Raw genomic sequence first — 22,231 nt, 5'->3', positions numbered from 1 at the left:
GTTCTCTCCAGCGCTATTTAAACTGTGCCAGGACATAGAAAAAGAAGGAAAGTTTCTAGATGATTTTTATGAAGTGAGTATAGCACTAATAATAATACCAACACCCAACTGGAACAACACACAAAATGACAGGTCAATCTCACATTAATTTCCCTGAAACAAATCTAAATAAAAGAGTGGCATACAGAATCCAGCAACACAGTAAAAGAACAATATATCATGATCAAGCAGGGTTTGAGAAATGCTAGGTCATTAGTGTCAGGACATCTATTAATATAATTTACCACATTAGAGAATCTAAGCGTAAATTATCTGCATAAATCAGCAGCCATTCTTAATTTTTATAATTCTTAATGAAATAAGAACAGCTTCTTTTTTCTTTTCTTTTCTTTTTTTTAATTTATTTTATTGAAGTATAGTTGATGTACAATGTTGTGTTAATGTCTGCTATTGAGCAAAGTGATTCAGTTATACATATATATCTTCTTTTTCATAGTCTTTTCCATTATGGTTTATTACAGAATATTGAATATAGTCCCCCGTGCTATACAGTAAGATCTTGTTGTTTATCCATTCGAGATATAATAGTTTGCATCTGCTAATCTCAGTCCATCCCTTCCCCACCTCCCCACCCCCTTGGCAACCACAAGTCAAACAGCTTCTTCTTATCCATCTTAACCCCAGATGAGGAAATTCTAAAATCGTTCTCATTAAAGTCAGGAAAGAGACTAGGACATCCAGTATTTTCACTACAACTGACTTTGTTCTGTAAATACCACCTAATGCAATTAATTGAGAAAAATCACTTAACTATATGAAAATTGAACAGCATAGGTAAAATTATCCTTATTTGCAGAAGATAGGCATGTATACCTGGTACAACAAAGAGAATCAACTGAAAAACTATTACCAACAGTAAAGAAATTCAATAATGTGGCTAGCTACAAAATTAATGTGCAAATATCAATGGGTTCATAATTTAAAATGTCAGCCAGTTGGGGCATATAATGGGAGAATATATGATATTTACGATTACAATGAAAAAGATAAAGCGCCTAGGAGTATGAAGAAAACATTTATAAAGAAAACCCTAAAATGCTACTGAGGGACCCAAAAGATGACTTGAACAAATAAAAAGGCATACCATGTTCTTAGATAGGAAGAATTGACATCGTAAAACCATATTGGTTTTCCCTTAGTTAATCCATAACATTTACATGTTTCAGTGAAAGTACCACTGGGAATTTTTCATGAAATGAGATGACTTTGAGGTTCATATGGAAAAATAAGCATGCAAAATAGCCAGAAAAATTCTGAGAAGAAGAGTAATGAGGGGAGGCCAGCCCTATCCGTTATTTAAATATAGTCTAGAACTGCAGTAATTTGAATAGTATGGTGGGGACTTATTAGTAGACAAACACTTCAACAGAATAGAAAGTACAAAAACAAATCCAAAAACATGGGAGCATTTAGTCTATGAGGAAGGTAGCATTTAAGTCAATGAGGAGAAGATGAACTATTCAATAATGTTATTGGGACAACTGGGAAGCCACTGAGAAAATATTAAATTAGTTCCATACCTCACACCTATACCAAAATAAACTCCAGACAGATCAAAGATTGAAATATTTTTGAATGAAATAATAAGTAGCCTAGAAGAAACAATGAGGGAATTTTTTTAAATAACCTTAATGTGGGAAAGGTCTTTGACAAGACACGCAGAAGCCAAAGAGAAAATCACTGGTAAATTTGGGTATATAAAAATAGAATACCTCTTCATGACAGAAAGCACCATTACCAAAGTCAAGACAACCAACAAACGAGGAGAAATACCTGGTGCTTATCACAGATAAAGCATTAATTTCCCACTTGTATAAAAAGCTCTTATGAATCAATAAGAAAAAGACCCATAACATGATAGAAAAAAAGGGCAAAGGATATGAAGATAGTTCATAGCAAAGGAAATATAGTTCTTAAACATTGGAAAAGACACTCGACCTCACCCATACTAAGAAAATCACAAAATAAAACTACCTGATATGCTTAAATGTGGAATCTAAAAAAAAAAAAAAAATACAAATGAACTTATTTACAAAACAGAAATAGACCCATAGACATAGAAAACAAACTTATGATTACCAAAGGTGAAAGCGGGCGGGGGGGGGGGGGGGGGATAAATTAGGAGTTTGGGGTTAACATATACACACTACTATCCATAAAATACATAACCAACAAGGACCTACTGTATAGCACAGGGAACTATACTCAATATTTTGTAATAACATATAAGGGGAAAGAATCTGAAAAAGAATATATATATATATAACTGAATCACTGTGCTATACACCTGAAACTAATACAACATTGTAAATCAACTATGCTTCAATTAAAAAAAATTTTTTTAACTACCTGATATACATTTTACCAATCAGATTGGCGAAGATCGAAAATCTTGCTAACACATTGTGTCAGTGAGATTGAGAGGAAATCGGCATCTCATACATTGCTTCTGGTATAGTCTCTGGGGGGAAGCAAACAGTTTGAAGACACTCATCACAATTACAAATGCATACACCCTTTGGCACAGCAATTACACTTCTGGGAATGTTACAAAAAGATATATATGGACATGTGTGAATTGGTGAATGTACAAAATTATTCCCTATATCATTGTTTGAAAGAGTAAAAAGGAATAAATAAAAGGGGGAAGGGGGACTAAGGGTCCATCAACAGATGATTGCTTAAATAAACTGTGGTATATGCATACAATGAGATACTATGTGGACATTAAAAAGAATGAGGTGACACAGCAATCCCACTCCTAAGTACACACCCAGGAAAATCAAAAACCTATGTTCCTATAACAACTTGTACACAAATGTTCATAGCAGCATCATTCATCACAGCCAAAATGTAGAAACAACCCAAACATCCATGAACTGATAAATGGATAAACAAAATATGGTATATCTTTAAGAATATCATTCAGCAATAAAAAGAATGAAGTACTGATATACATGCCACAACATGGATGAACCTTGAAAACATTATGCTGAGTGAAAGAATGCAGACACAAAAGGCCACATATCATATGATTGCATTTATAATAAATGTCCAGAATAGGCAAATCCATAGAGACAGAAAGCAGATTAGTGATTGCCAGAGGCTGGGAGGTAGAAGAAAAGTAGTGACTGCTTAATGGGTATGAAGTTTCTCTGGGGGATGATGGAAATGTTCCAGAATTAAATAGTGATGGTTGATCAACTTTGTGAATATATTAAAAATTACTGAATTTTATGGTATGTGAAGTATATCCACCCCCCCCAAGAAAAAAAACAGGGAAACTCTGTCTTGCTAGGGGGTGATCTCTGAGATATAGTGTAACGTGATAAAACAAAGCACAGAACCCTGTGGGTTACATGGTACCATTATTATTATTATTATATGTACCATTTGTGAACAAAAGAGGGGGAAAGTATAATTTATAAAAATATGTGTGAATATCCATATATGGCCTTTAGATGCGAAGACTGTCCCTGGAAGGACACACGAGAAACTGGTAACACTGCCTCCGTGGAGGGAGCTGGGAGGCTGGGTCAGGGTGGGAGGGGGACTTTTCACTGTAGATACCCTTGAAATATGATAATTTATTACCTACTCAAATATGAAACTGAATTAAGTTTTTAAAATGAAAGTGACCCCTCTGTCTATCAGAGGTGGGACCAGAAGTAATTGTAATGACAGTGGGCCTGCCATCCATGGCCTTTGGAAGACAAAGCCCTGGGCAGAGGTACCTGTGTCCAGCCATTTGGGGGCCTGAGTGGTGACTTGCTCCAGGGAAAGGTCAAGAGATGGGCAGGGGCGCTGGCAAGGCCCAACAGGATTCATGAAGAAGGGACCCAGGGACAGAGGGAGGGCTTGGGGACCGGGGAGGACCCCTGTGCTTTTTTCCTGGAGACGGGAGCCAGCTGCTGGGAGCTGTAGGAATAGCAATGGCCTGGATAAGGATGGAGGACAGGAAAGGGCAAAGAGAGAAATTGGTTGGGGGCCATGTGCTGAACCAGCTGAGTCTCTCTGTGTCGGTGGCAGTAAAATGCATGTGTCCTCCTCATGCTGGGCGTGGGATACGGGGATGGATCAGACACGGTCCCTGCCTTCCAGAAGCCTCTAGTCCGGTGGTTCCTGAGGGCTGTGATCTGCCTTGTCCCTAAGTCCCCCATAGACAATGAGCCAGTGCTGCCAGCCATGAAACAAGGTGGTGCTGGGTTCCTGCCTGCAACATGCAGTGCTGAGAACAACCTGGCTGGAGAGGGAAAGGGAAATGACCTGCGGCCAACCTTGGTTTCACAGCCAAGGACACTGGGGGCCTCAGTGACGCTGGGTGTGAAAACCTTTCTCCCTTTTCCAGTGGAGTTGGAGGGTGCGGGTGGCAGTGGGACATCCCCTGGCCATCTTGCTTTGGGCTCCATGTCCCCTGTGCCATGTTCAGCTTTTTCTGGAGGCAGCCAGAAAGATGACCCCATTCATAGTCAGTCCAGGGACTTGGGGAGCCAGAGGAAATCTCCAGGGAAAAGATGCTGAGAAGCCCAGGGGTGAGGGCCCCAGGGAGCCAGAAGAACATTGTCCATGTATTGGGTATAAGTAGAAACCCTCCTATCCCTGTTCTCACCTCCCCGGGCCTGAAAGCCCAGATGTGTCCTGGCACTGGTGGAGAAAGAGATGCCTCAAAGAGAGAGATCTCCAGGATCCCAGAAGTTAATGGCTTTAAAAAATAACCATTTATTATTTCTCATGAGTCTGGGCTTGGCTGATCTCACCTGGCTAACATATCTTTGGCAGATCCACTGGACACTGGCTGGTCTAAGAAGGCCTCACCTGGGATGGCTCAGCTCTGCTCTGCCTGGTCCCTCATCTCCTAGGAGGCCAGGTCTGGACAGCTCTCATGGGAATGGCAGGGGTCCAAGTGAACAGTTTTTCAAGCTACTGCTTGCACCAAGTTGGCTACTGTCCCACTATCCAAAGCCAGTCACATGGCCAAGCCCAGAGTCACAGTAGGAGGGGCTGCAAATTTGCAGGACACCAGTGTGGATACAGGCAGATGACTAGTTGGAACCATGAAGGCAGTAGATCTCTCATAATGCAAAGCAAGGAAAACTAATACCACTACCCAGGTGAGAAACAGGGGGCCTGCGATGTTCTCCCGAAGTTATTCATGCCTAGTTCTCTTTGGAGTGGCAGGGAAGGGAAGGGGAGGGGAGGGGAGGGGAGGGGAGGGAAAGGGAGAAAATCACCTCTACCACCCGGGCCTCTCCCCACACTGAGCAGCTGGTATCATGAAAATTACCCTTTGTTGCTGATTCCAAGGCCCCAAGCTGACTACTGGGCCTGACTTTGTCTCAAATACCCCAGGAAGGTAGGCAGAGAAGGCCCAGGGATTAAGAGCACAGAGAGACCTGGGTTTGAATTCCAGGCTACCATGCTCAGACTGTGAACCTGAGCAAGGCTCTTTACCTCTCCGAGTCTCAGTTTGCTTATCAGTCAAACAGGGATGCCAGAGAAGCCATCCCACAGGGCTTCTGGAAAACTAATGGTATTGTGCACATACAGTGGTACAGTGCCTGGCAGTTGGTCACTGCAGTTATCATTACCCCCATTTTACAGATGAGAAACCTGAGGCCTGAGAAGAGAGAAGGAAAGGGAGGGTCTGCCACCCATGCTCTCTGACCCCCACTAGTGAGGCTCTCCCTCTGCCCCAAGGTTGGCCCAACCTGCATAGGCAGAAAAGCAGCCTTCAGAAACCCAGACACAAACCCCTTTCCATTATCCCTGTGCTGACAGCCACTTTGGGTAATATCCATGGGAGCACCTCTGCAGAGGGTGGGGAGGTGCTGTAAAAGGGTTTATTGTTTCCATTGGGTCCATGGCTTGGGAGAGGGCTCCAAAGTGGTTAAAAAGCTGCCTAGTGGCTGCAGGGAGAGGCTCAGACAGAAGCCCTGACACCAGGGGGATAACAGAGGGGCCCCTCAAAGGCAGCTGGGCTGGAGGCTCCTAGCCTTTCTTGAGTTGAGGGTGGCCCTTCAAAGAGATACTTGCCCAGCCCAGCCTAATGCCAGCCAGCCTGTGGAGGTTAGTCAGGTGGTGGCCTATCTTCTTGATGAGTTTCATCTCCTCACCTATGAAGTGATTCTCCAGGATGTCACAGAGGTGGGGGTCTACACGGGCAGAACAAGGGTATGAAGATCCAAAAGGACCTGGTTCAGGTTCTTCCCCGTGACAATGGCGGTTTCCATGGCGTCCAGGATTTTACCCCACTCATCTTGGGACGGCTTCTGCATACCCTGGAAGACGGCATATGTGCCACACTATTTTTGTTTGTTTGTTTGTTTTTAAATTTATTTATTTATTTTTGGCTGCGTTGGCTCTTCGTTGTTGGGTCTTCGTTGCTGCATGCGAGCTTTCTCTAGTTGTGGCAAGCAGGGGCTTCTCTTCATTGTGGTGCACGGGCTTCTCATTGCGGTGGCTTCTCTTGTTTTGGAGCTCAGGCTCTAGGCTTGCGGGCTTCAGTAGTTGCGGCACACGGGCTCAGTAGTTGTGGCTCGCGGGCTCTAGAGCGCAGGCTCAGTAGTTGTGGCTCACGGGATTAGTTGCTCCACGGCATGTGGGATCTTCCCGGACCAGGGCTCGAACCCGTGTCTCCTGCATTGGCAGGCGGATTCTTAACCACTGCGCCACCAGGGAAATCCTGCCATACTGTTTTTTACCTTCAAGAGATGCTCGGCACACTCAAGCCTCTCCTCTGCCAACTCCAGAACAAGTAGTCCACACCCTCCAGAGCCACATCATCTCGGCTGAAATAGAAGCCCAGAGAGAGGTAGTGTAGGAGGCCTGCAGATATGGGTTGACCAGGCCGTGGAGTAATTCTGAAAAACCAGGGAGCTCATGGTTGGTCGGCAATAAGAAGTGAACCACAAATAAAAGGTATTGGCAAGTCCAGGAAGCAGGGCATAGCCGAGAAAGTGGTAGCAGAAGTTGCAGCTGGAGAGTAGGTCGGAGAGTGTTCAGAGGCTAGAAGAGGAGACGTCCCTGGGTCAGTTCCTTCCAAACACTGTTGAAGCAAGAGACAGATCCACAGAACCACCAGGTGCACTTGGGAGCACCTCCTTGTGGTCAAGGCTGATGTATTCGCCAGGATCCCAAAAGGAAAGAGATGTCATATTCCAGTGGAACAGAAATTAACAAAGGGACTATTTCCAGAGGTGTGGGCAGGATGGAGAGAAATCAACAAGGGGTGATATAGGAACCCTAGGCTTGCAAGGGTAGGGAGCTGTTACTACCCCAGACCAGCAAGGGAGGGGAATCTGGAAGCCACAGTTACAGGGAGAGGGCTGCATGGCAGGAGCTGTGGCCTCTTAGAGGGTCATAACCAACACCCAACCCCATGGCAGGGAAGGAGGGGAGGGAAGGGTGGGAGTGGGGGATGGAGGCCATGACCCCATCCTCCTCCCTGCCAATGCCTCCCATTGACCCAACCAAGCAGCCAATGGATAAATGAGACTGGTACAAGGCAGAGAGAGCAGAAAGTGGATCTGGAGATGCACGTGGCAGACGGCCGGCAATCCAGCACATTCAAGGCCCTTTGTCTGTGAGCTCCAAGCACTCATGCTTCTTCCCAGAACAGGAGCAAAGGCAAGCCCAGAAATTTTAGAGTCACTGGGGCTGATTCCAAAACACACCAGCCTGGGAACCCGACCTTCCTGAGCAACCTGGTCAAGGTGACCCATGGCAGCCCCCCACCCCTCCACTGCCCCTCCGGCACTAGGACCCAGCCTCCTGACTCATGGACTCTTTTCAAAGTCAGAAGGCTGAAAGCAAACAGCCCTTTCTGATCCTCCTGTCAATCCTGTATCTAGGACCAGAACTTATTTTCAAACCAACCAAGCATCAGAAAGTCACACATCAGGCTTATCTCTCCTGCCACTCATCTCCTGAAAGCCCTTCTCCCCATCCCTGTCATTCCCAGACAAATAGACTCCCTCCCCCACCCCAAATCCTAATAAATGTCTGAGCTCAGGTAGCAGCACCCAGCCCTGCAGAGCCGCCGGCTGGGCCCAGCTGTGCTGGGTTTCTATAGCAGATGCATCCCTATCTGGCTCTTCTGGCCTGGAAGAGGTGAGCAGCCCCGTCCATGGGTGTGAAGAGAGTTGCCACCCCTCCCCCCAGCCGCCTGCCTCTGCCCTAGAAACTTACAACTGGTTTCCATTTCTATCCACTAACCGCAACAGGGGCTGGGGGCTGAATTTTAGCATCTTTGACTTCATGCTGTTCGTCAAGCTGCAATCAAGCTGAGACAGGTCTGCTGGGACCCCAGACTGAAGGCGTCCACGACCTGTAATGACTGCTCGCTCTACACAATGACTTGCTTTCCCCTTGACAGTGACAGGTGGCACTGGTGCAGGGGCTGCCAGCAGGTAGTGTTTTCTGAACTCGGTTCCTGGTTGGAATACTTGCTCTGCTATTATTAGCCGTGGGGCATTCCCTCCTTCCTTCCTTCATTCATTCTTTCACTCACTCAACAAACATTCATCATTCAAAGCACAGTTCTAGGTGCTGTTCCGGGCTTGGAGGGGAACACAACAAATAAGGTTTCCGTTCCCGTGGAGCTCCCACTTTAGCCGGGAGGCAGGCAATAAACAAGGAGAAAATAAAGTGATAAGATGGAAAAGACAAGGGGTGGGTGGGGGAGGAAAAGAACAAAATAGGTGATAGGGAAGAATTCTCTGAGGAGGTGACATTTGAAAAAAGATTGTGAGCAATGATCTAGGCTCTTAGAACTCATTTCCCAAAAAAATTGGGGTAATTTTAATCCTGCCTGTGTTTCCAGGTTGATAAAGAATTAAACAAGTTAATATGTATCAAGTACCTGGCCCAGGGCCTGGTGTATAATGGTGCCCGATGAGTGGTAGCTCTGTCTCTAGCTAAGGAAGCGGGAAACTGGGGAGGCACTGCAGACCCAGATAGGACTCCTGGCCCAAAGGAAGGGCTTGCTGGCCTGGTTGCATACAGGAAAGCTTCCTGAAAGTGGCCAGCTGCAAGCCTAAGGCCAGCCCAGACCTCTAAATCAAGAAAGTTCCTGCCTGGGCTGAGAGGACTCCAGCAGCCTGGGTCCCTGGGCCTGGGGAGAGCCTGGACCTCAATACTGCCTGAGTCATAGCCTCCCCTCACCCCCTCCTGGGCCTCTGAGCCACTGCCTTAGTTTCCCATTGAGGCTGGAATCTGCCACAAACCCCCATATTTCTGTTCTGAGTCACCCAGACCCCCAAAGTTGAATGAATCCAGAATATCGATGACCTACTTCAGGAAAGCCCAGCCAGGAAAACTCAGTGTCCTTTTGACTGATGGCCCCCACTGTACCGCCACCTCCCCAGGCTCAGCTCCTCCAATCAGCCCAGCCCTGGATCCTCCCTGTCTCCCAGGAACTAGAATCCCATTTCTCCTCCACCCTAAGGGTGTTAGAGCCCCAGAGGAGCGGACAGACCCAAGGGATAAAGGGCAGCCAGGGGAGGGCAGGACAGAGCACTAAGTCCCAGAGCACCACATGTTCCCTCTCCCCACTCCCAGGCCTCCTCACTGCCTTACAAATGCCACTATTCCTGACTGATGGCAGGCAATTGGTCCCCACTAAGCGCTAAGCGCATCTCGGGAGGACTGATAAATACTCATCGGGGAGGGGGGAGCTAGATGGAGTGAGGGGAGGGCTGGGGGCAGGGGCTGATGGGGCGGTGGGGGAGGGCAGGGCAGCTGCTCTGCTGAGACAAGCCTCCATCACTCCTAGCCCTGGGCTCCCCCTCTGCCTCTAGGGGAATTGGGGGCAGGGGGACAGAGGTGAGCAGACAGCGGGCTCCTTTGTCTCTCTTCATAAATGTGGGGCATTCCCTTGCCATTTCCACCAACGAGTCCATCTCATCCTTCAAGGCCCAGCTAGTGTTCTCGCCTCCTCCCAGAAGCCTTCCCAGATGCTTCCAGTTGGATGCCAGCTACACTGCTGAGCACTTACTGTATGCCAAGACCGATGCTAAGCATTTTATATACAGTATCTCATCAATCCTCATAACTCCCTCAGAAGTAGGAACTGTTCCAGCCACTCCACAGGTGAGGAAAATGAGGCTCAGAGAGGTTAAGTGACTCACCCAAGGACACACAGCTGGTAAATTGGTGGTGAGAATGGAGTTTGAACCAAGGCCCAACTTACTCCAGGACCTGGGTGCTTCACCACAATGTACTCCCACCTTTTTCTCCTATCAGCCTCTGATATAGACCCTGCTCTGCTCCTAGATGGGATACAGGCCTGCCCTGTCTCTGTCTGCCTCCCCCATTAGACTGTGAGGTTTTCAAGGGAAGGGTCATGTCTCACAATCCCCCTTGGGTCTGCTCACAATAGCCATCATACTCCTCTGTGGGACTCAGTCCAACAAGACCCAGAGCAGAGACTGCCCCCTCCCCCCTCCTCCTGCATTTCTGCTGCCCTCACCTCACCAAGCAGGAACTTCCCCGCCCACTGATTCTGCTGTGCTCCATCTCCAAGCGTCCAAACGTTCCTCCTGGCATCACGGAGACTCTCCTTACAGTATTTCCAAAATCTCAATGAGCCTTTGCATTTTAAGCAGCCGCGATTGTATCAGATTTCCCTGTCTTTCCAGCCGCTCAGCTCTACCCAAGTTTGATGAACTGATCTCAGTTAGATAAATCCCATCAGCTGTCGGCTTTGCTGAGACTCCTGGAATGACATTTCCCTGGTTTGCTCAGGTTTAATGCAAAGGAGACATTCGTTCCTGCCAAAAATTTTCGAGGCCAGGTGAGACTAATAAAGAGTTTTATACAAATGGCCCCACTCCGCCAATCTGGGCCAGCCGGTTGGCTTCTGGCTCCCTGTGGTTTCTGGAAGGCTGGAAGCCGGCAGACAACAGACCACAGAGGATGCCAGGGATGCAGCCTCTCTCTTGGCTTAATGGTAATTGGCAGCATTTCCATGCATTTCCATGTGGGATTATGCCATAAATTTACTTGCTTCCAAACAGGGATACTCACAGCAGGGAATGCAGTAGGAGAATTGGGAGGGGGTGAGATGGGGTGGGAAGTGCCCCCAAACTCTAGGCCTAAGCATCTCAGGGCACCTCCAGCCCCATCACCCCAAAGCTGCTCCTCATTCCCACCCCTACAGGCAGCCCTGTTGCCGGCTGACTCTCCCTGGGAGGGAGGCCTGAGGGTCTGCAGCCGGGAGCAGCCCCCAGGAGCAGAGGAATCCAGGAGGGTCAAGGAGGAATGGAGGCTCCGGGCATCAGGGGACAGCACAAGTGTGAAGGGACGCCCAGCAGCCTCGCCTCATCCTCAGACTGGACCCAAAGAATGGTCCTTGCAGTGGAACCACTGCTGTCCCACTGGCGGCTCAGCTGGCTGGGGCAGGCCTTTAAGAGGCCATCTTTGCCTCTGGAACCCAGAGCTGGGGGCGCTGGGGAAGCAAAATAAGCAGAACAGATGTGAGTTGAAAACTTATGTCTCCCTGATATTCGGGTTTGTTAGGAATTCGTAAGGAGGGGAGGAATCATCTGCTTGATGGCAGCCGCTGGAGATGAGGTGGACGTGTGAACACAGACACCACAACACAACACTCACTCAGGAGCTTTCTCACACATGCACATTGGCTGAAACCTGCGTGCACGAGCACGCCCCCCACACACACTCACGCTCACCCACACACAAACATGTCCTCACTCGCAGGCACACACATGCACACAGACACACGCCTATATACCCACATCCACAGACTTCACAGGGACCTGCATTTGATTTGTGATGAGTTTGGGTTTTTTTTCATTTTTTATGAATATCGTTTGCAAAACTGATTAAGAGGGATTGACGCCCAGAGCAGAGCTAATGAGCTATTCAAACACCCTGGCATCAGCCCCACTGGTGAGGTTCTGGGATGTCCTGAGTTAGGCTCAGAGGAAAGAGACGCCCCACCCCAGGGTTCTCTCTCGGGCAGGGAGACTCAGCGGCGGTCTTTCAGGCTCCTCCACTCCCTGGGGCCTCCAGCTGGGATGGGAGGAGGGCGGGAGGGGGCACCCTGTGAAAGGGGTAGTGCCTTTGAGCAGTGATTCCCAAACTTCAGCATCAGGATCACCTGGAGGGCTGGGCCCCACTCCCTGGGTTTGATTCACAAGGTCTGGAACGAAGCCTGAGAACTTGTATTTCTAGCATGCTCCCAGGTGCTGCCGCTGGACCAGAGGCCACACTTGGAGTACTTCTGCCTCCGAGGCCTCTGCTCTAAGAGGCGTCTGCCTGGACTCGTGCAGTCACAGGGTTTGAGTGCACAAGGGGCGGTCGGAGAGACGCCGAAAACTCCAGATCCCGCCCTCGACAGGAAGGGCCCATCACACCAAAGGGTTAAAACCCACCCAGGATTCCAGCAAGAACGAGACTCCCACCCTCATCTTAATGTCCTGTCCCCATACTGTGGCCAAAGCTTATCCACAGGCATTAGCCCATCTGAACTCACTGGGCCCTGCAGCCTGGCATCCCATTTCACAAATGAGGAAACCAAGGCACAGAGAGGTGAAGCAATGCACCTAACCCTAACCCAAGGACAGCTGGGATCCTACCTCGGGCCTCCAGCCCCCTTTCCAACGAGCGTCTTGCTTTGTTCCACAGGAAGCAGACAAAGTACAATGAAGTCCTATGGAGTAAGTTTAACGATGAAACATGACACACACACAGAGTTGCACAAGCGGCATTAAGCCAGAGGAATGGAGCTTCCAGCTCTTCCCACTTTGTCCCTCTAAGACCCAGAACTGGAAAAACCCAAAATGTGGCCTGCTGCCCACCACCCCCAGCGGTGCCTTGGAGTCCCATGAAGCCAGGGAGGGAAGACAATGCTGAGTCAGCACAGAACCTGCCCAGCAAACCCAGGCAATTTCCCCTCCAACTCCCTACCTCTCTCCTGGCCTGCTCTCTCAGCCCAGCCTCCAGACTGAGCCGGCTGGGACCCAGATTCTTCCGTTTGTAATTAATCATTATCGGCTGGTCAAGTCAATGAGTGCAGTGGACTGAACCAGGCTGGGGCAAAAGACAGGAAAGCACTTGAGCCCCTTGAACACGAGGGAGCCCACAGAATTTCCCTTTATGCTCCAAACACGGCAGACCCCTCCGGGCCTCAGACTTCTCAACATGGATGACCCCAAAGAAAAATTTTTGCTTGTTTATTGAACACCTAAAGTCTGCCAAGCAGCTCACAGTCACTATCGCCAATCTTTACAATAACCCCGGAGCAGCATTTGTTTTATTGTCCCTAATTTATAGGTAAGGAAACAGACACAAAGAGGGGAAGTGACTTGCTCATGCTCACACAGCTGGCAACTAAGTCACAATTTTAACCCAGTTCATTCTGACTTCAAAGCCTGCTGCTTTCCTCATGAATTCTCTTCCTCAAGAACTCCTATTCACCTGTCAAAACCCAGCTTTACAGTGTGATGTCCTATGTGAAACCCTCCCTCATTCTCTCTGTTCACCTCACCCAGGCAGAGTTAGTCATTCTTATTAGAATTCTGAATGAAGTTTTGATTTAGTAAGTGGCATTTGACTAGAGGGCTTAGGAGTGCCTGCATTTTGCTCTGCTAATTATCCCCTCTCCTTAAGCTACTCACCCAAGGAATAACAGGGGGGAAAATGGCACTAATCATTAGCTAGGTCAATGTGCGATGTCCCCAGGGCATAACTCCTGCGCATAACCCTAAATCCAAGAGATAACTAAAACAGTGGCCAACCCCAAAGCAATAGAGACTCCAAAATTGTTTGAAAAGAGAATGAGGCTTCATGTCTGGCTCAAGTCTTGGTTCCAGAACTTTTGTGAGGTTGAAAACCCAATCCGAAGACATAGCTAGGGGACTTGTCTTAAAGGCATGTTTGCATCATAAGCACGCTCTTTTTATTTCAATTTTTGTTTCATGTCATTTTGGAGGGAAGTGCTAATGGAGACTGGCGGGGGGGGGGCCAAAGTCCCCAAAGCCACCCCTTTACACTGACCCTGCTTGGCTCGGGTCTAGTCCCACCACAAGGACTGAGTGAGTGACAGCACAGCCTCCCTGCCTGCAGGTAAACAGAACCCAACATCCTGAATCTGGCCCAATCAGCCCTCCTTTGAGGGAAGCAGTCATGGGGGATCAGACTGTTCCCTCCCCTACAGGGCTCTGCTCTGCTCCCACAGCACCTCTTCATCCTTGTCTCACTCTGTCCCTTTGCCTTGTCCCGGACCGGCTCTAACCTGCCTGCAGGTCCTCAGTGTGCAGCCCAGGGCCTGGCCCAGATGCAGAAGAGACAGGTGAGAGCAGGTTACAAGATACAGGAAACAAGAGTTCTGGGTGAAAGGTGGGGGATCCTCCCAAGAGGTCAGAACCAGCATCTTCAAAAAGCACATGGAGAGAAGGAGCAGGGAAAAGACTGGAGACCCAATATGGCTGGAGAACAGAGAGCAAGACCAAAATGCAAGCAGGTGAGCAGGTGGACAGGTAAGCTGGCAAGGAGGTCGGCAGGGCCTTGTAAGAAATCGTGAGAATGTGATATTCATCCTGGAGCAAAGGGGAGTGACATGATCAGAGCCATGCTTGGAGAGATCTCTGTGGTCCTTTGTAGGAAACAGATCAAGGGGCAGCCGACAATGCAGAGAGAACTGCTGAGGGTTCCTGCATGTCCCCAGTCAAGGCCATGAGGAAATCAGCTCCTGTGATGGTTCATTTTATGTGTCAACTTGACTGGGTCACAGGATGCCCAGCTAGTCAGTCAAACATTTTCCTGGATATTTCTGTGAAGGTGTTTTTGGATTAGATTAACATTTAAATCCATGGACTTGAGTAAAGCAGACTGCCCTCCATAATGTGGGTGGGCCTCATCCAATCAGTTGAAGACCTGAATGGGGGAAACAAAAAACAAACAAACAAAAAAAACGGCCTTGTAGAGCAAGAAGGAATTCTCCAGCAGATGGCCTTTGGATTCAAACTGCACCATCAGCTCTCCTGGGTCTCCAGCCTGCCAACCCACACCGCAGATTTAGACTTGCCAGTCTCCGTAATCACATGGGCCAATTCTTTATATTAAATATCTTTATATATGTGTGTGTATGTGTACACACACACACACATCCTACTGGTTCTGTTTCTCAGGAACATCCTGACTAACACAGTTCTCTTCACAGAGGCTCACCCAATACCCTAGTCTGGCAGGAGACTCTGCAAGCAGCTGCAGAGGGTGCCTGGACTAAACAATCCTGTCTTCCATGAGGTTCCCCTTCCCCATTTAACTTCTTCCTTGGGTTCCCTCTGCTCCACCACACAGGCCCAGGGAGCTCCACCCAATCACGGGCCTCTGGTTCTCCAATGCTGGCTGTCCAGTGATAGTGCACAATAGGGGCAAGACACAAAAACAAAGGCAAGACTGGTCCATTCCATGCGCCCCAAGGCACTGGCCCAGCTTCCTCATCCCAAGGTTCTGGTCTGCTGCTGCTAAAGGTAACAATAGCCACATAAGGCGTGTACTATGTTCTTAACACATCACACATATTAACTCATTTAATCCCCTCGACAACCCTCGAGATAGGTATTATTATGATACCCGTTTTACAAATGAGATAGCTGGGTCACAGAGAGGCTCAGTAACTAGCCCAAAGTCACACAGCTTGTAAGTGAGAGAGCTGGATCTCAAACCCAGCGGTCTGGTTGGCTCCAGAGTCTAAGATATTTCCTTTAATTGTGGTAAAATATACATAACCTACAATTCACCATTTTAACCATTTTTAAGTGGACAATTAAATAACATTAAGGACATTCACATTGTTGTGCAACCTTCAACACCATCCATCTCCAGAGTTATTTCATCATCCCAAACTGAAACTCCATACCCATTAAACAATAACCTCCAATTCCCTCCTCTCCCCAGCTCCTGGTAATCCCTTTTTCTGTCTCATTGAACTTGACTACTCCGGGTTCTTTTTTTTTTTTTTTAATTATTTATTTATTTATTTTTGGCTGCATTGGGTCCCCATCGCTGCTTGCGGTCCCCCCCTAGTTGCAGAGGGCGGGGGCTACTCCTCGTTGTGGTACGCAGGCTTCTCATTGCGGTGGCCTCTCCTGCTGCGGAGCATGGGCTCTAGTTGCGTGGGCTGTAGTAGTTGTGGCCCACGGGCCCAGTTGCTCCGCGGCATGAGGGATCTTCCCGGACCAGGGATCGAACCTGTGTCCCCTGCATTGGCAGGCAGATTCTTAACCACTGCGCCACCAGGGAAGCCCCCGGGTTCTTCATATAAATGAAATCATACAGTTTTTGTCCTTTTGTTTCTGTCTTATTTCACTTAGTATAATGTCCTCCAAGTTCATTCATTTTGTACCAGGTGTCAGAATTTCATTCCTTTTTGAGGCTGAATAATACTTCAATTATATGGGTATATTACACTTTGTTTATCCATTCATCCATTGATGAATGGATATTCTACCTTTTGGCTGTTGTGAATAATGCTTCTGTGAACATTGGTATACAAATATCTCTTCAAGTCCCTGCTTTCAAATCTTTTGGCTATATACCCAGAAGCTGAGTGTGGAATCTTAAGTACTATGCTCAACTGTCCCCCAAACAGTAGACTTTGCAACCTAGGCAAAGAAAGCCACCCTCTCTCCCCAGCTCTTCCCACTCTAGCTGGTTTCCCTCCCAGTTCTGGTTTCCACTCTCTGTATATCCCTGTCTCCTGCATAAACCTTCCTTAACTCCAGGCTTATCTACATTTCCACCCCCGTGTCTCACAGGCATCTCAAACTCAACATGTCCAAATTAGAATTTTTAGTTCATCCTCCCCCAAGTGTCACCATCTCAGTCACTGGCACTTCCAACAAGCCTGAAGCTGGAACCAAAATCCTGGGCATCATCCCAAACACCTCCCTCTCCTGCCCTCACCATCCACGCACCATCCACAGCCAAGGCTTGTCAACCCTAACCTCAGGATAGTCCTGGAATCTCTTCACTTCTCTCCATCGTTGCCAGTCTCACCTCCCAGGCCAAGCCAACACCACCCTTTGCCTGGACCCCTGCATCAGCCTCCCCTCCAATTTCCTTGCATCTACTCTTTGCAGCCTAGCAATCGGTTCTCAGCATGGAAGGCATGGTCACATCCAAACTTTCCCTGGTCTTCCATTGCTTGTAGGATAAAGTCCAAAGCCTTTATGATGGCCCAGAAAGCCCCAAAGATCTGCTGCCTGCCACTTTTCCAGCCTCCTTTTATACACTCCATTCGAGGCCTTCTTGCAGTTTCTCCAAGGAGCTTGCTCTGTAATATATCAGAGTCTTCGCACCTACTGTTCCCTCTGCCTGTAACGCTCTTCCTCCCCACATCCATCCCCAACACACTTTTGCCGGCGCCAATTCCTACTCATTCTTTTGGCCTCAGACAAAATGTCACTTCCTCAAAGAAGCTCCCCCTCTTAACCTTGACCCCCAAGCTAAATCAGGGCCTATGTTTGTTTCACACAGCCCTAGTTCTTTGCCTTCATAGCAACTATTTTTAAAATTATGATATAATTATTAGAATAATTATTTGTCCCCTCTCCATCTTCTCCACATGACTATGAGCTCCATGAGCACAGGGTCTTTGCCTGTCTGGTTCCTCACTGTATCTGCAACATCGATGCTCAAAAAATTGTTTCAAATGACTGTTATCGAACACCAAAGTACCTGACATCAGAAATGACCTTCAACGGTAGGTGAAGTCCACTGCCACCACCCTGCCTTTACCAGAGCACAGCTTCTCACCAAAACACACACCAGCAGTCCCACACAGGTGCCTGATGACACGCACACACACACACACTCTCACAGGCACCTGTGGCATGCTGACACTCACAGCCACCACACACAGGCTTATGGAGCAATACGCACCCCCCAGCCCACACACTCACACACTCACAGACATGCTCATATGTAAACATGTGACGTCACCCCCGGGTATCACACGTGCACACTGCCATACGTTGTCCCACACGGGTGGTCACGCACCTGCAGCCATGGTCACAGACTCACACGCAGACAGTAGCACACACGTGGCCGTGCACATAACACACCGCATCACTCACAGAGTCTCACACCCACAGACACGGTCCCACACTCCTACACTCTCAGCCAACTTCCAGGTGACATCTGGAGATGGCTTCTAAGAACCTCAGGACTGGGACAAAACTTTTCAGCTCCTGGATGTGAATCTCTTCCCAGGACCTCCCAGAAGCCTTCTAGCCCCTTCCAGCACATTCTGCCCCCTCCCTTGGCCATCTCCCCACCAGCCCAGTCCATCCCGGCTCCCAGACTGTAGGCTCGAGATTGGAGCAGACATGAGAGGCTTGACCGAGGGCAGATAGGACCCACTCAGCAGAACTGTTTACTACTCCACAACTACTGGTAATGATTGGTTCTCAGACTTTTCTATGCATTTCCATATGAAATTGCTCACTCTGATTCTTGGGAAGAATTCAAATGAGAAAATCCCACAAACAATGAAACAGGCTGGGTAATAAGGAACCATTGTCATTTCTCCAGCTCTGAGCATTTCTCACCCCAGAAAACAGGAGCTTAATCACACACAGAAGCCTAGCGTCGCTATGGGAGGTGATGGAAGAACTGGAATCAGAAAGGGCTCTACACGGATGTCAGTGTGTGTGTGTATGCGTGTGTGTGCACGCCAATGTGAAGGTGTGTGTGTCTATTCCACTTTCCTATATCTGCATAACAAACTACCCTCAAAAATTAGTGGCTTAAAGAGTGAGGGAGTGGGGGAGGGATGGACTGGGAGTTTGGGGTTAGCAGACGCAAACTATTACATATAGAATGGATAAACAACATGGTCCTACTGTATAGCACAGGGAACTATATTCAATGTCCTGGGATAAACCATAATGGAAAAGAATAGAAAAAAGAATGTATACATACATATAACTGAGTCACTTTGCTTTACAGCAGAAATTAACACAACATTGTAAATCAACTATACTGCAACTAAAAATAAATTTTTAAAAATTAGTGGCTTAAGACAACCATCATTTTTATCATAGCTCACGATTCTGTAGATCAGAAATTCAAGCTGGGCTCAGCTGGGTAATTCTCTTGTTCCGTGGAGTGGGAACAGAAACAGTGATTTTCAGTTGGAGAACAGAGTGGTCTGGAGGGTCCAAGATGGCTTCACTCACATGTGCAGTACCTCGGCAGGGGGAGGAAGGCTGGGCTCCACCAGAACTTTCGACTAGAACTCGCTACCTGGCCTCTCCGGCAGGACAGTCTCAGGGTATCAGACTTTTCACGTGGTGGCTCTGAGCTCCGAGAGTGTCCCCGGGGTGGAGGGAAGCTACAAGGCTTCTGAAAGCCTAGCCTTGGAAGTCTCAGAGCTTCATGTCCACCACACTCTACTGGTCAAGTAAGTCTCCAGGCCCAGCCAGACTCTCAGGGAAGGGAATTAGGCTTCACACCGCTCAGTAGGAGAAGCGGTGGAAATTTTGCAGCCACCTCTAACACACCACGGTGTCTATCACACTCCGGAAGCCATCAAAGGGCAGCGGGAAGACCCTGCATTTGAGAGTGCGTTAGAGATGGGTTTGCATCCTATTGCCTCTACTCACAAGCTGCGTAGCCTTGAGCAACCTAAATAATTCCTCAGAGCCTCAGTTTCCCGATCTGTCAAAGGCTGTTGTTGTGAGGACTCGTATGTAAGGTTCGGGCAACCGCATTTAGTGAGCACCTACTATACGCTAGGTGCCCAATGCATGTGCCTTTACTCCTGCTTTCCCCCGCCCTCCTGCCCTGGGTCACACACCTAAGGGGACTCTCGAAATGGGGGGAGGGGGGAGGAGAGACAGACACTCCTCTGAGGCCCCAACAGCCTCTGCAGTCGCATTAGAAGCCAACCCGCAGCCGCCTGACTCCCGCCAGCCTCCCGTTGGTCTTGTCTACTCCAGTGCCAAGGCCCAAGGTGAGGGCAGGAGCCTCCACCACCTGGTCCAGCTGGGCCAGCGAGAGGCAGCTTCGCCAGCTCAGGGGCAGCCCTGCCTAACAATGGCGTTAGTTTTTCATTTGTTTGTTTGATTTTCTGCGGTGAATGAGGAATGTTGCAACGTCTGGAGTCACCCCAGACAGAGGCCCGCAGAGCGGCAGTGTCAGCGGTGACAGCTCAGAATCCAGCCCTGTCACTGCGTGCACTCCACACATCCCCGAGCATACACAGACTGTGTATACACAGTCACGTCTGCACGTGCGTGCACGTGTGTACATACACGTACGTCTGCACACGATGCAAACATGCCACGTGTGTGTGTCTGCGTGCGCACGTGTGTTCATACGTGTGCATTCGCACCTATGACCCACACACGTGTGGGCGTGCCTACACGCACAGACGCGCATGCATCCACAAACACACATGCTTAGATGCACAGGCTTGGACACATACACGGTCATGGCCACAGCACTAGGACTGAGCTAAGGGCTCCCAGTTCTGGGCCAGAGCTTGGGAAGGCCACAGCCCCAAGGAGGCCCCTGTAACCCCTGCTCCCTCTGCCCCATTCAAGCCAGTGAAAGCCAAGCCTGATCTCCAGCCTGGAGTGGGAGTCCAGCTTCCCATCCCCTCCCCTTGGGGACACAGACTCTACCGCCCCTGCCCTGCTCCCTCTCCAGGCCTGGCCCTGCCCAAGCGCCTGCTCACAGCCCATCCCTGTCCTGGAGCCTGATGTGAACAGCTTCCTTCTCTGCTCCCAGGAGCCTGCTCACCGCAGACCCCCACGTGCCTGTGTGTGTCAGTGCATGGGGACAGTCACCTCCCCTCCTTGAACGATTCTTTCTCCGGTTGTAAAATTAGCAGGTTGACTAGGCAACCTGAGGGCCCAGCTCTGCTACCGCAGCCCGGCTCAGCTCAGACCCAGGGACGCGTCTGCACAGAGCTATAGGGCTGTGTGCCTACACGTGTGTGTGCCTACACATGTACGTGCCTGGGTGTACCTGCACGTATGCTTATGTTCATGTATCTGTGCTGCCAGGTCTGCCTTTGCATGTCAGTGAGTATCTACACATCTGTCTGCAAATATCTGTGAATGTCTGTGAGACAATAGAGTCTGTGACTCTATTTGTGACTCTCCATTCGTAAGTGTGTCTGTGTGTTTATATATCTGTGCTTGTGTGCTTCTGGGTCATTGTGTGCCCTTGAGTCTGTGGATGTTCTTATACATCTGTGTGAATCTGCAAAGCTGTGTATGTTGGTGTATATGTCTGCATACATGTGTCTCCGTGCTTTTATACATATGTCAGTGTGTCTGCCTGTGTGTGTCAGTGTGTCGTTATGTGTGTGTATGTGCAAGAGAAAGCATGGCTATACGTATGTCAGTGTGTACATGCACATGCGTGTGTGTGTGGGAGCCGGGGTGAAAGCAGGAGGCAGGTCAGTGTCAGGAGCTGATCCCTGGTTTCTCTGCAGCTCCAGGTCCATCCGGGCCCAGCCACCCAACCAGGTGGGTAGGAAGTGGGCAGCCAGAGAGAAGAGAGCTTCCCAGACCAGAAGTGGATCTCTGCCCAATGATGCAGTGTGATCACAGAGGCTGGAAGGCAGGGGGGCAAGTCTGTGTCTCTGAGGCCCCTCACTCCCAACTGGCAGCAGGCCGATGGCCTTGAGAACCAATGGACGATGGGGAAAGCCTCACACTTTGTTCCCTGTGTGCCCCCTGCATCTTATGTGGGTCTCCCTGCTGGCTCCTCTCATGGAGGCTTCTCCTCTGGACCCTCTCCCTGCATGTAGGTGTGTGTCGTTGATCAGCTTAATCCTCTCTCTCATTCATCCTTTCCCCGACAGTGTGTCCGCGTCTCTCTCACACACATACACACACACACGATGCACAGACCTTGGTCTCCATCCTTCTCACGCTTCTCGTGAAACACTCTGGCACACATTTCCCTGGGTCTCCATGATTCTCTTTCTTTCCCCGTCCCCTCATCCCCCTTCCCCTCCCAGTGTTGGCAAGAGCGAGGTCCTTGTCCTAACAGCTGTAGTAAGGGTTCTTGGATTGCTAGTAACAGAGCCCAATGAACAGCATAGGATTTTTTTAAGTGGGATGCTATAAGGATACAGGGGTGTCTTGTGAAACTCAAGGGCAGAACCAAAGCCCAAAGTCAAAAGGAC

This window comes from Balaenoptera musculus, chromosome 1, assembly GCF_009873245.2.
Source record: "Balaenoptera musculus isolate JJ_BM4_2016_0621 chromosome 1, mBalMus1.pri.v3, whole genome shotgun sequence".
In the NCBI taxonomy this organism is placed as follows: Eukaryota; Metazoa; Chordata; class Mammalia; order Artiodactyla; family Balaenopteridae; genus Balaenoptera; species Balaenoptera musculus.
Note: the sequence above shows the minus strand (reverse complement) of the source record.